Source organism: Pseudopodoces humilis, chromosome 5, assembly GCF_049639895.1.
Source record: "Pseudopodoces humilis isolate 2021_Gansu_Grassland_sample_001 chromosome 5, ASM4963989v1, whole genome shotgun sequence".
NCBI classification, from domain to species: domain Eukaryota; kingdom Metazoa; phylum Chordata; class Aves; order Passeriformes; family Paridae; genus Pseudopodoces; species Pseudopodoces humilis.
The window spans coordinates 18,312,841-18,330,812 of NC_142204.1; the positions used below are offsets into that span (position 1 = coordinate 18,312,841).

General features: G+C 38.4%; 1 protein-coding gene across 3 annotated transcripts in view; it reads right to left on the reverse strand.

Annotated features, from left to right (window-relative positions):
• The window catches only part of KIAA1549 (KIAA1549 ortholog), a 143,056-nt gene that overhangs the window by 99,095 nt on the left and 25,989 nt on the right, over window positions 1-17,972 (reverse strand). The gene's annotated exons all lie outside the window — the stretch shown is intronic.

Here is a 17,972-nt window from a genome sequence, read left to right on the forward strand (position 1 = left end):
AGAGAGAAAATTGTTTTCTGAAGTTTTAAATCTTGATATTTACCTGCCATCCCCCTTTTTTCTTTACTCTTCCACATGAACAAGAATAGTCACCACTTAATGCACTTATATTTATGTAGATATTCAACAGTGAAGCACGTCATGTTTTGCGACTTTTCAGCTTTACAACGTAAAAGAGCATTATTTTATCTATTTTTTAATGTATTAAAGACTTTAATTATGCTACCCTCAAGCTGATAAAGAGATTCCAGAAGAGTGTACAACAAACCAAAATTAAAAAATACCACTCTTGGTTACCATAGTAAAGAATATCCTGATTATTACATAAATATCAAATATGGACATAATTCCAATGAATGTATCAAATGCAGCTTTCACTTAAGAACAAGGTAACCTGTTTCAAATTAAAGGTTCCTTATAGGCATTCAGCTGGAAAGACACAGCCATCTGAACAGAATGTACATATAGCTTGACACTACTCTGTGAAACCTGCAATAGTCCCTATTCAAAAAGATCCAATTATTAGTGGTTCATACACCAAGCAAGTGCCACTGAGCTTCCAGAAGACACACAAATCACTGCCTAGAGTGCAAACACGTTTCCCTTGGAGCTAATCAAGGTAAAACCTGATTGCTCTTCTCCACCTACATGATTATTTCATGACTCCACAGTAATACTTTGATATTCGTATAGTCCAAAGGGCCTCACTTTAAACAGACAGGATTATACAGATCCCAGCATCACATGGTTAGAAGTTCAGCAATCTGGCATTCTCCAAGCCCTTTCCATTCTTCTGTTCTCCAGAAAAAATGAAGTCTTAAAAATGGGATTAAAGAGATGATGAGCATTTTGTTTCTTGATTTTTAGGTATTTATGTATGTTAAAGAAAGAATAAAATATCTGGAGAATTATACAATGAGAACCACATGTTATTTCAGAAAATGCTTTAAGTGAGGAAAAAAAAAGAAACAAAATTCATTCTATACTTGAACTCCACATGCAACATTTTTGTTCAAGGCAGAAGTCTTTTAGTACATGAAATTTACTTGCATCCCTCTCCATCAACAATGGTTTGCATAACCAGATGTTCTTATACACTACATTTCAGAGCTGCCCCATATGGAACTGCAACAGTAAATATGCATAACTATGGAAACCAAAGCGAAGGCCAGAAAAAAAGTCAGCAGTTCAGTAACCTGACACCACAATTTTAAGTTACTCAAGACACATCTTTTCCTAATGAACCTGATTACAAAATATGTCAAATGCATTTTGCATTCGAATGCCTCTCTCTCTATTCTTAAAACCTAAAGATAAACCTAATTACATTTTTCCAAGTAAAATGTAAGTAAAGACTGAGCTTCTTTCTACAAGCTTCCAAGTGCTCTCTGACAGAAAAAAGTACATTAAATACTGACTGAACATAATAGATTATAAGTGGTACACCTCAAAAAAAAGATCTCCAAGACTATTCCTGGATCTTACTGAGCTACATCTTCCTTTGAATAACCTGATGTATATATTGTCCATGTAGCAAAGACTTTGGTGAATAAGCATCACTTACTTTTTCATTTCAAACCATCTCTCTCTCTTTTGGCTACAGAACAAGAAGTGGACAGTATTGTTAACAGTCCAGTAACACTACAAACATAAGGTCTCTCGCCTTTAAGTTTCACTAAATGTTAAATAGAATATTTGCATGCATCACCACATAATCTTCTAGTGAGGAACAAAAGTAAAACACACCTGCAAAAGCATTTACAGCTAATTGGTTTATTCCCTAAATATACCAAACCTATCATTTATCCTAAGCTAACAAAGGATCTAATTTGTGCCTCCAGAAATATGTACAAATTCCCTTTCTTGCTATTGGCAGGAGATAACATGAGGAGAAACAGTTTACTACAAAAATAATTTTCTCTTAGCATGGCTCATGATTTCAAATGTAGGACTGCCAGATACTGTCCAGCTGAAATTGTGAAGGATTATTTATTTTTAGCAAAACTGTAGCTGTCTCAGCTCTGGTGTACATTACAGAATTAGCAAATAGCTAATTGAGTAAGGCTTTTAATTCTGAAACCTTTAAGACAATTAAATCACTTTACATAAAAATTGAGTCCTGCCCAATACAAATGACAAACTTTAAACACTTCTTGCAAAGAAGAAGTTGGGGCACAATGGAGAAGTTTAAATATTTAATTTAGACTGAGCTACAAGTCATTAATTTTTTATTGATGCAAATCTGCAATTCATCTAGAGCAAGACAGTTGCAACCCATTCTGGATGAAAGGAGGGTGAGTTTTTCCAACACAGAATAGGATATAACTCCCCTCTTTCCAACAACATCATCTGCTTTTCCATGGAGATCTTGGGCCATGTCAGACAGAGTCAGAAGAGCATCTGGGCCTGGATGAAGGTGCATCTGCTGCTCATCATTTTGCTCACTATTCAAAAAACATGCCTTGATCATGCATCTGGAATATGCAATTACAGCATTAATTTACACAACGCTGCTAAGAACACTCTGTGCTTTGAGAATGCCATAGGTAATCAGATGATACTTTGTACTCAGTCCTTGTTGATGATGGCAGGATATTATTCATCCAAGTCAAACACTGAGGAAGTAGTGATATTAATACTGAAAAATGAAATATATCTGCATTTCTTTATGCACAGCAAGAGAGAGGTTTCAGCTGCTAGCACATCTACAACTAGAAGCAATCTGCTGAAAGCAGTTAAGGCTCACTAATTCAACCAATGTGCCAAAAATGGGAAAATTCTAACCTCTTCCAAACCTAGCCATTATTAAAGGCAAATTATTATTTTATTTTCCTTTTTAGTGTTTTTTAAATATTCTGATGAAAGTTTATCTTTAAAATTTAAGTCAGGCTTGCTGCAAAGTACTAACAAGTCTTGACATTGCATATTTAATAAAATTTACTTCTTTTCTGGGAAGCAATGGGAAACCTGATACCTGGTCATACTTTTTCAAACTAAGCCTTGTTCCAAGTTCAAAAGCTCTGTACTTTTGTCAGGATCAAAACTTTCAAGATTAGGTCAGACTGGTCATCCAGTTAAAAGTGAAAAACCTGAGCTGATGGCATATGGTACGCTGTTATACAGATTTTTTATTCATCTCAATTCCTTCTATAGAGAAAACTATGAGATTGCAATGGTGTACATGACAGTATATCAAAGGTGTAGAAGAAACAATAAATGCAGCTGTGGTAAGTGAATTCCAACTAAACAGAAAGGAAGAAGTGAAACTACAAAAGCAAGATGCCTGTGATAACTTCTAAAACTTAATCTTTTAAATATTTCAGGTTACTTACTTACAAAAAAAATTTAGAAATATTTTCAAGGCAAGAAGTTCTCAAATGGATAATAAATGTTTAAATTCATGAAAATTTACTGCATGCACACACTAAATATATATTTATACATCTGTATACATACAGAGACAGAAATATCTCGACAAATAAAAACTGTAAGTAAATAACTTATTTAAAAAACTATAAGTAAATAATAAGTAAAACAAACAGAACTTTCTGAGTCACTTTTTTAGTCAGAATGACTTCTTTACTTTGGGGATTCCATCTTACAATGTCCTGATTGGGGGCAAGTCCTTAGATACTCTCTAGCAGCATTTCAGATTTACTGCTGTACTAGAAGCTACAACAGGACATGTGAAGCATACTGCTGAGATAGAGGTGACCCAATTTATTTTCTAATGTATATGGGCCTACCACCCACTGGAAACAGAAGAAATAGGACAGCTTTTTAAAGTTCAACTGGACAAGACTGGGCCTTCTGCCTTGAAATCGGAACTCTGAAAGCTAAAATTATTTTGTTCGTAACAGCTTGGGTTTTTAAAAACACTTTATATCTTAATTTAAAAAACAGGTTGCATCACAAGTGAAAAGCAATTTGAAATATTTACCAGGATTTAAAAAAAAGCCCAAAATTAATCCCTGAAGGGTAGCAAGATTTCCCTAGTTAGTAAAAACCAGCAAAGCTTCAAAAAATTTAAGTTCGATAACAATAAAAGTACCACATGAAGTTAGCCATGCTAATGAGAGCAGTGAATAAAAGATGATGCAGCAATATTTTCACCACAATACTAGTCAGTATCTCACTAAGAGACCCTCATCACTTCTGAGGTGTGATTTGGTGGTCAGCAGTCCTAGCTAACCAGCGAGACCCCGGGTGACTAAAGGCTAGCAAATGTGATATCTGTCTACAAGAAGGGCCAGATTTATTTCAACTCCAACTCCTTTAAGATTAAGCTGTACATTGTGGTATAAAACCAGATTTTCTCGCTTTAAATGGTAAAAAAAAAAAATAGGCCACAAGCATTGAGAAGCTACATATGCAGTAATCCTCTTTTCCTTGAAGACTTTAAGATTGCTATTTTCCGTTTGGTATTTTTTCTGCATATGTAAAATGTATTCCCAAGCATTTCGCTCCCAATGCAAATGAACTAACAAAGACATCCACAGCACTGCTGAGCTGCTACAAAAGCCATGCTGCCTCCTCTGCAGCCCCAGCTCTTACCACAGACATGACAGACTTTTTAGATCTCAGTGCTTATTATCTCTTCCTTCCTCACTACTGTGAGGGTCTGAATTTGAAATTGCAGTGGAAACAATGCTTGATTGGATCACCTCTTCACTGAGGCCATCTCTATCCACAGGGATGACAAGAAGGTGATCAGGAGTACTCAGCACGTATTCACTGAAGGTAAATCATGCTTGACTACCTGATTTTCTCTCTGTGATCAACTACCTGGATAGATGAGGGGAGAGTGGATATTGTCTGCCTTGACTTCAGCAAGGCTTTCAGTGCTGTCTCTCACGATGTGGTCATAGGCAAGGTCAGGAAATGTGGACTGTGGGAGCAGACAGGCAGATGGAGAGCTGGCTGATCCCAGAGGGCTGTGATCAGTGGCACAGTTCACCTGGAGGCCTGTCACTGCTGGAAAACAGCTCTGCAGAGAGGGGCTTGGTGGTCCTGGTGGACAACAAGCTGCCCTTGAGCCAGCAACGTGTCCTTGGGGCCAAGAAAGTCAATGGTATCCTGGGGGGCATTAGGAAGAGCATTGCCAGCAGATCAAGAGAGAGGATCCTGCCCCTCTGCTCAGCCCTGGTGGGAAAGTCTGATGAGCTGTGTCCAGTTCTGCACTCCTCAGGACATGACAGACAAGAGCTCCTGGAGCAGGTCCAGCAGAGAGTGACAAAGATGATGATGATGGGACTGGAGCATCTCCCTTAGGAGGAAAGACAGAGGTGGGCCCATTCAGCCTTGGAAGAGATGACAGAGGGGACATCATCAATGTCTCTCAGTATCTGAAGGGAGGGTGTCAAGACAATGGGCCAGGCTCTGCCCCTCGGTGCTGAGCAATATGACAAGAGGCAATGTGAAGAAACTGATGCACAGGAAGTTCCATCTGAACATGAGGAAGAACTTTACTGTGCAAGTGTCCGGAAACTGGAATAGATTGTTCTGAGAGAACATGGACTCCCCATCACTGGAAATATCCAAGAAGCATTTGGACACAATCCTGTGCCATGTGCTCCAGGATGACCCTGCTTGAGCAGATGATCCACTGCCATTATCCTGACCCATTCCATATGATACCATAACATTAGAGAATGAAGCAAACAATACTAAAGGGGTCAATTCACCTCTGGACTTGCAAAGTTACTGCTGTTTGTACCTGCACTTATAAAAATACCATATGAAAAACACCTGTACAAAAATACACTGATGAATCAGTATGCTGTCTTAGTGTTAATACCATGGCAGACAGATTGCATCACTTGTCAGTAAGTAGCTGCTTTTCTGTCAGTAGGTCAGCTCTACTTTGCACATCTATCTAAGTTCCTGTGCTAGGAGATCGAGTTAGGAGGAAAGAGGGAATATAGCCTGCACAAACCTTTTTCTGGATACCACAGGCCCAGCAGGACACGTGAGCGCAACAGCAGTACTATGAAAAGAGAAGTGCTGGTTTTGGAACCAGCAGCAGAGCAGCTTTGCAAAGATAGCAAACCCTTTCAAACATCCAAGACTACTTTGCATGGAGCCATCTTGGACTTAACCAAAATGTCAAACAATTTTTAAACTCAGCTATTGCCAAACTCCTCTCACAGAAGGAAAAGGATAAAGGTAAAAACCATAATAGGAAGACAGTGGTCAAAGTGACTAGCAAGAAATGTTCCCTCTCTCCAAGGTTTTGAACACCTTGGACAGTCAGGAGAAACATCCCGTGTTATTTATTTGGCACCCCTCTCTGTCACCCAATTTCTCAACAAAATGTCCATCTTGGCAAAAGTGAATCTCTAGAAGGAACTCAAAATGACTTACAGAAGATCTCTAAAAACATTTCCATAAATGAAGCACATAGCTACTCCCACAAAGAGCTCAATAATTAACACCTGTAGCTGAAAACAAAGAAATTATAGGGAACAATAGGGAATTATAGGGAAATTAAATGAGATCTTTTACTGCTAATGCAAAACTCTAGAAAGTGGTTTGTAAGATAATTAAAACTGTGAGCCCCACCCTGCAGCAAGAGATAAATAATGAAGAGGTTCTCTCTACTGCATTTAAAAACCAAGAAAGCATTATGTAAATCATCAATCTCAGCTCTAATTGTTTGTACACAAAAACACAAGTATTAAAATCTGTATTCTGTTCCTTCTTTGCAGATTGAGAGAACTTCTCTCAGTCCAATTACTAATGGAATAACAATCACATTAATAAAAAGCCTTTTAGAATAACCAATCTACAGAACCCATTTTCTGCCTAATTAAATGGGTAAAGAGTTTGAGGGGGCAGTTTTTCTTCCCCTGCTAATAATACATCAAGTGTCTTCTTTCAGTGCCATTATTATTTATTCACTGTTTTCATCAAAACAGATACTTTGGAAAGATGTGATTTGATTAAAGCAATAGATATAAATAAAGGGTTACATGCAGAGGTTTGTAAAATACATCTCTGTAACGCCATTTTTGGGAATCAAAAGACCTAGAAGAAGTACTGACTGAGGCATGCTGCTAAAACTTAACCACAATTTCTTCTCCAAAGGTAATTATTTCATTTGAGTCTCTCTCATGTTTCCCAGATGTAAAACACAGTAAAAGACAAGAAGACAACAGGCTCTTCTTGAGGGATACTGAATAGTTTCCCTCACCTAAGCCAAGATGCTCACCAGTGTCAAATAATACACAAAGGCCTCAGCCCCACCACCTTGCTGAGAGCAGTGATTTAGATCACATTTAGTGGAGCAGCATCAGAACTACATCACATGTCTTACTTCAAAAGTGCTATTGGTCTACATTGATTCTTGTTCCCTCTCAGGTCTTCCAAAACATCGCAGTTGGCCAACTAAGGCTCAAAATTACTGCCCATGCATCTTCGACACTTCACCACTCGGAAGAATTTCCTGCGCAAGTAGAGCAAACTAGCCACATCAAGTGAAATATAACTTACTATTTAGAATAGAATTGCCTCAAGCGCTAAGTCAGAAGGAGTCACACAGCCTTCACCTCAAGCTATTTAGAACATTAAAATAAACTTTATTGTGCAAAGAAACGGCTTTTACTCCACTGCTGAATCTCTCACAAGATTTAAAGTTTAAGTCAAGGATCTTCAGCTAAGATAAATTGTGGTACGTGTAACTTTTCTCTAAAAAATTATTTTTCTCTTTCTCTGATTCTGCTGCACTTCTTCTGTATTTTTCTTTCTCTTCTCTCTTTTCCCAAACGCCAACAGTACAGGCCATCTCCAGCAACTAGAGAGGTACAAAGCAAGGCCTGAAAAACCTAAGAGTCCTGCACTGAAGTCTTCCAGGGACTCTGAAGAGCTAAGAAACTATAGCTGTGCTAAGATGTCTAACTCTCCACCATGGATAAGGGTGTCTCACCATTTCCCATTTACTATAATGATTGGGTATTTCAGGAGCAACACAGCTAGGAGCATATAGATATAGACTTTTCAAAAGACAACACTATTTGGGAAAACTTCCCATTTTATAAAACACCATTTTCATAAAATTAATTCATTTAGTACCTGGAAGTCCATTTTTGCCACTAGCTCCATGACCAACATAAGTGAGCCAGCATTGTTTAAAATACAATAAGCTGATGAGAAAGGGAGCTAAACCAACCCCAACCCCACCCTCCCCTTCAGATTCCCCCGAGATAAGGTTGTGCCAAAATCCTCTCAGATGTACTTTGATCATTCTCAATTCTTCAGTGTTTCAGGCAGTATGAACTCAGGCACATCTGCATTTCTTTATTGTCAGAATAACGACAGGATAATGGTGCTGGCACTAGGCCAGCCACTTTTTTGAAACATTGTTGGCAGAGACCATATTTGCAGTACAGAGAATAAATGGTCTTGCCTGACAGTTATAGAACCAGTCAAGGAAATATCGTAAAACAAACTTATCCCTAAGTTTCCTGCATTTGTAAATAACTCCTTATTAGTTAAAATCTTTGTTATTAAGTAGTCCACATAACGTTTTTAAGACTCTTCTGGAAAGTGAGGCCTCTTGTATACAGAGCTAGCAGTCCTGTGAAAAAAGAAAAAGGCCCTCAACTTCCAGCACTTGAAAACTAAAGCTGTACCTGCAGAAACGCTTGAACAAACTCCCAAAACACTTTTGAACTGACTTAATTCCAATGTATTTTTGAGATGCCTGAGAAAAAAGTTGAAAAAAATTTCAGTCACATACAGAACATGTCCTTGCAATGTACTGACAGCCCATAAATACATTAAATAAACTACAAAGTAGAAGCCATTCTCTCTTCCCTCACCATTTCCAGGAAGCACTTGTACACTTTGAGTTTGCTAAGTTCTCCCTCTGAAATAAGTGTATACTGAAGAGGAAATGGCAAATCAGTTAAGTTCAAATCAATACTTGAAAGGCCACAGGACTCTGAAATAGGAAAGTGACTGTGCCAAGGCTATTTGTGAAATTAAGAAAGTGACAGCCAGGCAAAGCCAATGCTTTTAGCACCACATGGCCTTCAGCCTTCCCCTACGTGAAAGTATTTCTTATTCATATAAAGGCTTTTAGCAAGTTATAGAGATACACAACCTAAATAAGCTTGAGAAACATTCATGTCTGGGTGCTCGTATCTCTAACAGGTTTCTGCTACATCCAATACTCTAGTGCTCAAATAAGGCTGTCATGGAAAAGTCCACAAGTCTTACCTCATTGCTGCTCAGGCAAAATATAAAATTCAACAGCAAGTGGTTTGTTTTTTAAAATTAGATATTTAAAAGAAATATTTTAGCATCTTGTGGCTTCAGATGACGTTAAATATTACTGTGTTTAAGATACGAAGTCTGTCAAGACATCTGATCTAATGTAAGTATACTTAATGAAATGGTATTTACTTGGCTTATGTTTACCTATACAGTCATACCAAAACAACCTGTTTGGTATAAATTACCTCAATACACTTCAGCTGAAGTCATTTTAGAAGCCACATGAGCTCTCTCCATCTCTTGAAATAAACAGGGATAAAGGTTTCCTGAAATAAATAGACTTACTGACTTGTAACAAAAAACCCCTATGAACTCGCCACAGCCACCATACTGAGAGCTGCAGACATAAGAATTGGCTGGAATAAAAACCCAACAGGATTCATGGAGAGAAGAAAAAAATTACCACCAACAAACAAGAACTAGCTTAGAGGATCAAGTGACATTCAGTCAGAAATGTCAGTATCATTGAACACGCTTCAGTCTGTGTCTCTCTGTCTGGTAAGGTGCAAAAAGCACATACATCTTGTGGAAGTTTCTCCAGTTTAGGCAGCATGAGAGTAGTACCTAGGAACTACTCCTGAAACAAATATATTCACTATTCCCTATCTTGCTATTTGAACAGAGTGAAAAAACAAGCTGCACCCAGTTTCATCACTGTGTCACCAATCATACAAAAGTATATATTAGAGAAATTTCTGGTCTCAGAGCACATAACTGACCCTTAATAGAAGGGGGATAGGACTGGACAAGATCAACTGCCACAGCACAAAAATTATATCTAGCTGTGACTTTTGACTGCCCTTGAACCTGGAACCTGCTTGGCCTGGTTCTGCCAAAACACATCTCGAGCTTCGTGCACAAGCACTGCTGCGGGGAAGGACGGACAGGCACCTGATACAGGTACTGCAGTCCTAGCTCAGAGAAACAAAATCGCTTTCTTCAAGAGTGGATAAAGGCTTTCCTCAGACTTACCCTTCAACTTGATATTATATGCTACACAGTTCAGGCATTTGGCTCTTCTAACTAAGCTTATGAACTTCATTAGGTTCCAAAATGCTCTGCTTAGTTTTGAATGCAGCTTTACATTGATTCTGAAGAAGACTAGGCTGGTTATTGAACATCTAAAGCTGGGTTTGATTCAAGATCTCTAAAGAATTACTGGTGAACTGGCAGTACCAGTGATAGATACAATCCTCCCACAAGCTGCCACCATTTTCAAACACAGTAGCGTTTACTTTCAAAAGCTCTCAAGAATTTTATCAAGACGAAGAGCCTGAAGATTTAGAACTAGTTGGAGCCATACTTGCGGCAGTACTGCAAGGTATTTCTAGCTCATTCCAAGTAACATCTGTGCACTTCAACACAAGAAGCTTCCCTCTGCAATGACTTTTGGTGGTGTACATCTTCAGATTACTGCTTAGGACAGGCCCCATAAGACAGTGATAGAAAGACATTAAGATGTCCCACCATACCTGAAGTATACTGGTGGTCTCAGCTTAGTTCCTAGAGCTGTGCTGGCTGCTAGCCACAATCTTTTTTTGTCTTTTCAATTGGCACTTTCAGTTGAAAGCCTAAATAACAAATCTTTGGAGAACAAGGAGGCCTGACACTACCACTCCCACCCATCACGTGAGGCAAAATTCCCATCAGCAATGTCTTGTGTTGAGGCATTTTCTATCCCCACTATACTGCAGCCAGCTAGGAAGCATACTCTTTATTAATAAGAATGATTATTGTAAAGAATTTACAGAAAAGCCAAAGTTAAATGCATGTTATTGTACATTTAGAAATACACTAGTTGCTTTAAAATTTATTTCATTGTTCTGAGGCAAATGCAAGCTTCCATTTAAATAATATACTTCCAAGAAAGATCACAAACAGTGAAGTGCAATTCTTCCCTTAGAAAATTTTTATTGTACAGAGCTTTTGATGTATTTTTCTACTCAAAAAATACTTCAGAGTGGGGCTCTCAGGATGAAGAGGAAGCCTATCAAAGCGTTTATTCATGTAACTGTGACAAACATGAACTCAACATTGACAAAGTGATACTGAATTGTTGGGAGGTACAGAAAACTGCAGGTCTTCAACCCCTCAGCATTTGTATGGTGAGAATGTTATGTTCAATATCGTCCTTACAAAGTCATGGCACATGCAGGAAATGGACAACTGAAAGAGACCTCTGAAGACGAAACCAGAAGTTATTGAAGTTACCCAACTAAGTGCACATGAAAACCCAGTAGTAAGAATGCCTGTAATAACGAAAGCCATGACAAATGCCTGTTATTTAAATAAATTCATAATGGAAGAATCTTTTTTGGAAGAGGGTAGAAAGCTCATATTCAGTGAGGAGCAAGATGGCTGAAGATGCAGTTTATTAATATTTTTTAAGTAGTCTTTAATGTTTACAAAATTAATTACTCAGCCCCCATGCAACATATTGCTGATGAAAATTTCACCTCATGTGATGGGTGGGAGTGGTAGTGTCAGGGCCCCTTATTCTCCACAGATTTGTTATTTAGGTTTTCAACTGCAAATGCCAATTGAAAAGACAGAAAAAGATTGTAGCTAGCAGTCAGCAGAGCCCTAGGAACTGAGATCACCACTATGCTTCAGGTAGGGTGGGACATTCATAAATTAATCACTTATTCAAGCCTTAGTCATGCAACAGCTGGATTCTTCCCCCCACCATCTGAGTTACCACAAACCATGAATGTGAGAGTTATGAAAATAAAATGGGTCCTTTTTTAATTGAGATATTTTAGTTTTTGAAAAACCAACTTGGACAAATTTACAGAAGCAATGATATAGTTAATATAAACACGCATGTCAAATGGAACAAATCTGTGATTTTTGTTTAGTTGAAGTTTCTGGCGGAGTTTGAGCTGACACGTTTAGAGAACCACAAGAATGTAAAAGGCACTACTGGGAATTGTAGCTGAACAGAGAGCAATAAGAATCTCTTGCCTACCTCTGAAATATTTATGTTATGTCAAGCAATATCTCAATTAACCTCTCCAGCAATAGTCAGACAAGCAGGAAGTTACAGTTCCACAACACTGCCTGCTATAGAAACCCAAAGACAATTTACCTTATCTTTTCCTATGTGTTAGGGTATGTGCATTAGTCCCCCTGTAACTATAACATAGTAGCAGGAGAACTGGGATCTCCCTGGCAGATGAGTTTTTAATAAGGCTTCATATATAATATGGACTATTTTAATAGTCACCATTTACAGAATGGATCCTCAGACCCAAAGTAGTTTGTACAGAAATCAGGTTTCTGTATACCAAGTTTTGATTTTAGGTTCATGACCATTTTATTTTCCCATGTTGTTAATCAGAAGACATTTTAACAGATAATTTTTAGAGGCAGGTTATACCCTGATGCAGAACACATACTTGACAGGCATATACAGAGCAAAAATTGTTCAAAGCTTTCACCAGGAAGGATGAAATATATTGCTTCAGGCATAGAGGAATGACTTACCAGTTAGCTGAAGACATCCCTCCTATAACATGCTGTTTACTGTGCTCTAGTAATTCTGAATATAGTTTGCATTTATTCAAACTACACACAGTAAGTGACTAGAACTCACTGCAGCTCAGGTTTCAAAATGTATCTGGAGTTCCAGAGAAACACATTAAGAGGAAGAGCAGGCAAAGAAGCTGGGGGCACAGAGGTGACAACCTCCCCCCCCCCCACCCCGCTTTTACACATTAGATCAGGTCACAAAGCGCTGTAGTCCTTTTCTCTTTCCTGAACTTCCATAACAAGGCAAAGGAAGGAAAAAACCCTACCAACATAACAGTTCTCTCTTTTCTTTGCACCATAAAACCGAGCAAGTAAGTATTAGTGCAGACAGCTCATTTCTCATTATCTCCCAGAGAGCTGAAGTCAAAATAATGCTGTTCACCCTGAACAAACAAGCACTCATATGCTCCCTTGCCCAGTTCTAACCAAACCAGCAACTTTAGTTTATAATACACATCTTGAAGGAAAAAAAAAGAAGACACACAAAAAAATTAAGGACTGCCATCCATCTCAACATTTCAGGAAGTTCTTAACTAAAATACTCCTTTGCCTTACAACTCTATATAGAGCTGTCAGTACAACCACTACCATCACTCCCTCTCAGTGCTCCAAAGGAGCAGTGGAATACATGTTGCAGATTACAGACTTGGAACTACCACACCTGGTTTTACTTAGCCTGCTTTGGTACTCTCAGATCTAGAGTTGGCAATCTTATCCATGCTGGAGTAATATATTAATTAGAAGACTCCTCTTTAAAAAAAAAGGAACATCATTTTACATGGCATAACCTTAGATTAAGGTTATTTCAAGCTTTTGAAAAAATATGGTCAAATGACCAAATATGGTCATTTCAAGCTTTTAAAAACCAAAAGTGGATTAAAAGAAGAGATGAGTTCTCTTCCTAGGAAAGCTATCACTTCTTCAAGCTTTCTTTTGCTTTGAGGCAACAAACACAAACAGAATGACAGATCTCTCCTTGATTAATGGTTCAATTTAACTGACAGCAAAAATGCACTGTTGTAATCACAGAACAGCTGAAGTTGGAAGAGACCTCTGAAGGTTATCTCATCCAGCCTCCCTCCCCCTCAAGCAGATTGGTGAGGACCATGTTCAGGCTTTTGAGTATCTCTGAGGATGCAGACTCCACAACCACCCCAGGCAATCTGTGACAGCACTCGACCACTATCGAGACACAGAAAACATTTCCTGATGTTCAGGGAAACCTCCTGTGCCTCAGTTTGTACCCACTGCCTTGGGTCCTGTGCCTGGGCACCACTGAATAGCATCTGGCTCAGTCTCCTTTGCACCCTCATTCCAGGCACTTATATACACTGATGAGATTCCCATTCCCAAGACCTCTTGTCTCCAGGCTGAACACCCCCCAGCACTCTCCACTGGGGAGATGCTCCAATCCCTCCATAAGTCTAGCTGCCCTTTGGTGAACTCTTTCCAGTGTGCCTGCACAGGACCCAGTATTCCAGGTGTGGGATCCCTTGAGTAGAAGGAAAGAATCACTCCTTTGGCCCACTGGCAACACCCCGAATGGAGCAGGGGAGACCAATAGCCTTCCCTGCTTTAATTTCAAATGCCAGCACCATCCTCTCTTTTCTGCCTGTGTAGTTAAAAAAATATAACTACAGGAAAAAAGTTTTCAGTGAACAAACATCTGTGACTTTCATTTTCTTTAAATGCTAGGCTTCCCTGAAAAGAGGGAAATTCTACCAGGACATTGCTATAGCATGCATCTTTCACATGCCTATACAAAATACAGTGCTAGTGTTCAAAGCTACACAAGAAAGGGGAAGAAGCAGCCGGCCATTTTTTCAATTAAAGAAATTCATGCCATATACAGTGAAGTAATACTCAAATGAAAATGATTTGTAACAGATGACCGCAAAATTACCTTTGAACAGTCACCCTCTTTTTCATTTTGAAAAAACCAGGAATAAATAGCAGAACGTTTACTCCTAAAGCAATCATTTTCTATTAAAAAAATGAGAACAGAAAACACCTTTGACAAATCCTTTCTCAGACTCAAATTTTCCATTAATTCCAAAATGTTAGTGTTTAGTGAATCCTTGGGCATGCAAGAACAAATGAGAGCTTTTACTTTCTAGCTAAGGTTTTAAACAAACAGAAGTGGCAAAAGACGTCTCATATCCTGTGTGTTCCACCCGTACACGTACTCTCTTTCACTGTAGGTTACTGTGATGCTTTTATCCTCACATCTTTTACTGCTTGTTTGTTCATTTTAATTTTATAAATGGACTGTTGTGCTGCAACTAATTCCCTCAAGGCCAGCCACAAGCTAAGGACATTTTCCTTCTTCCACCCCATCTCTCTATTTCAATGGACCACTCTTGCTTATGAGCAGTACTACGTGAGGGAAAGCTTCCACAACTTTGGTGTTTAAAACTTGTTAATTCTTGTGAATTACTAACTGCTGTTAAGCCATACACATGGCATTTAGTCATTTTATTTAAAAAACAAATCCCTGAAATTATTACCCTGGAATTAAGTAAATGCAATATTCTTTCACAGGAGTAAAAAAAAAAAAACAAACTAACAAAAGGCTGGTTCAAAAGCAACCTGGTGCTCTGACAGCTGACGCTGTAAACAAGCCTGCCATTAAAAGGGACTTACAGCTGCCAAATCGTGAACAAGGGAGAAACGTTTATTAAAGTACTACCTACAATTGGATGCACTTCTCTTTACCACAGTGTTGTGCTTCTCCACTCCCATGAGAAGGAGAAACTGGACAGGAACAGGACAATATAGTGTCAAGAGTCTTGTCTGATATGCCTTATCATCCAACATGTAAAAGAGGCACAGCAAACTGCCTTTGTGTTGATAATTTGCCCCAAACTGACATATTTAATACTCCACAGAATTACCTGTTATGTAACATCATTCAGTCAAATCTTCCAAAGCAACATAATGTCTCATTCCAAAGTACTAAATAATTTGCTTTTTGCGTGCATCTCCTGTCACATTCAGTAAATCTACTTAAGGTTTCTCCCTGTGCAACAGGAAATTGCCTTAACTCACGCATTCCATTAAAGCAGACAGCCAGTGCTTGGCTTTCAATTGTGCCTTTGTAAAAAGTCTATGGAACACTAAAATGAAAACTCTACTGCATCAACACGCACTCTACAGGATAAAGGAAATCAGATTCAAGCAGATGACTCATGATAAAGTGATATAATATCAAGTCTGCTTTGTAAAGAGAAATGCAGTTTAAAGATTGCTATTAGCAATTTTTTATATATATATCTGTATGTATGTATGTATGTAGGCAGGTGTTGAAGTATTCAGGGTCTACAAGAGCCCTATTATGCCACATCCATTACCGCTTATTTTTACTGCTCAGGAATTCTGAGGACCCCAGAAATCCATTTCCAAATAACAGATGGAAGCAAAACTTCAAAAACGCTTCCCCCATACAGAAGCATAAATGTTTATGTACAATAAATTCTTGCATTTAATATAACCACAGCTCAATTTCACTATGGAATCAAAGCACCTATTCTCTTCCTAGAGCACAAGCAAGACAACCTCCTAGTTTACATTGTTCTACCATACCCCAGCTGCCCTTGAGCTCAAATTCACGAGTCTGGATAGGCAGGTGAAACAGCTCATAGTAACTTTCTGGTCTTAGCTTTTTACATTTTAGAGTCCTGTGTTTTTGGACATAACTCTTACATCATATTTTTATGTATTTCAGAAAATACCAGTGAAAGGTTTTATTACACTCTGTCTTACATGCTAGGAAGATTTCCTTTTCAATCAGATTTGATAACCACAGATTCTTTGGCTCAGCATTTCAATGTATTATGCAGATCAGTTTTTGCCGAGAACACAGCTTGTTTAATACTTAAAACTTACGTAACTCAAGTAACGCCACCAGCCAAGACCTGTACAGGTCTGTACACAGGTTCTACCTAGAACCTCAACACAGCCTGAGAGCTCAGCAGTACATGTGTCCCTTCTGAAGTTTCACTAACAGTAGCATCATGTATTGAACACACCAACATGAAGAACCATTCTCTAAAATTCACAATATTCTGTTTCGTTATTAAGTCTGTTAAACTTAGGAAATTTAAGACATAATGATTCATTAAGGGACTTAAGTGAGACCATAGGGAACACATGACGAGGCCAATAGCAGTTCTTAGGTTCCAGCTTAAATGTAAAAACAAATCTTGAACACTGGATGTGAATGACATGGCTCATTAAGTAGTTTACAAGCAAATGTCAATTTAAAAAGAGAATCATACTTCAAATAAGCCTATGTATGCTTCCTAATTTCAAAAGTTTATGACAGACCTGAAAGCAAAATTACTCCATTCTCTCCCTGTACATACAACCATTGCCACTCTTTTAATGTTGCTTTTAGCCAGACACAGTCCCCTTCCTCTTTCATTCCAAAAGCTGGAAAGTACATTTCCAGACACCACAGTATTTCACAGAAACAATGTTTTGCAATTGCTTATGCTACCCCATCATTCAGATACACTGATTTATACAAGGAATCTTAGCCAGTGTCTTCTGTTCTTCCAAATACACGTGTACATTAACATCAAAATATTTTGATTGAAACATTACCTGTTTTCATTCATGACTCAGTTATAATGCCTCACTAAGTATCATGTGATCTGCCTAACAACGTGCAGACAGTTCACACCAGCTACACAGAATATATAAAAAAAAGCTAAATTCAAGTTAAATTAGTTTGCCCTTGCCAACACCCCCAACTGCTTCAGGTTTATTGACTCAGGATAACTCATAAAGCCACAAGGCCTGGAAACATTCAGTACTAAAGACACATGATAAATCTGTTGACTCCACACCCCATCAGAAAACAGCTGCATTATAAGAGGGTATAATCTAACCAGCATTTTGCCTGATGCAAAGTACCAACTGTCATAGCTAAGGTTGTGATACCAGCAATGCAGCCATCAGGAACACCATCAGGCAAAGTTTGCAATCCCCACATAACCCTCAGCTCTAGCCTCTGCTAAACAAAATTTACACTTGGATCCTTCAGAAATCACATTTACAAGTCTGTGACACACTCAAGTCTATTTGCTCTACTAATCGACAAGGAAGCTCTCAGTAAGACTCTTTCCAATTGCTATCTTTTGTTTTAACTCCCTAGAGGATGC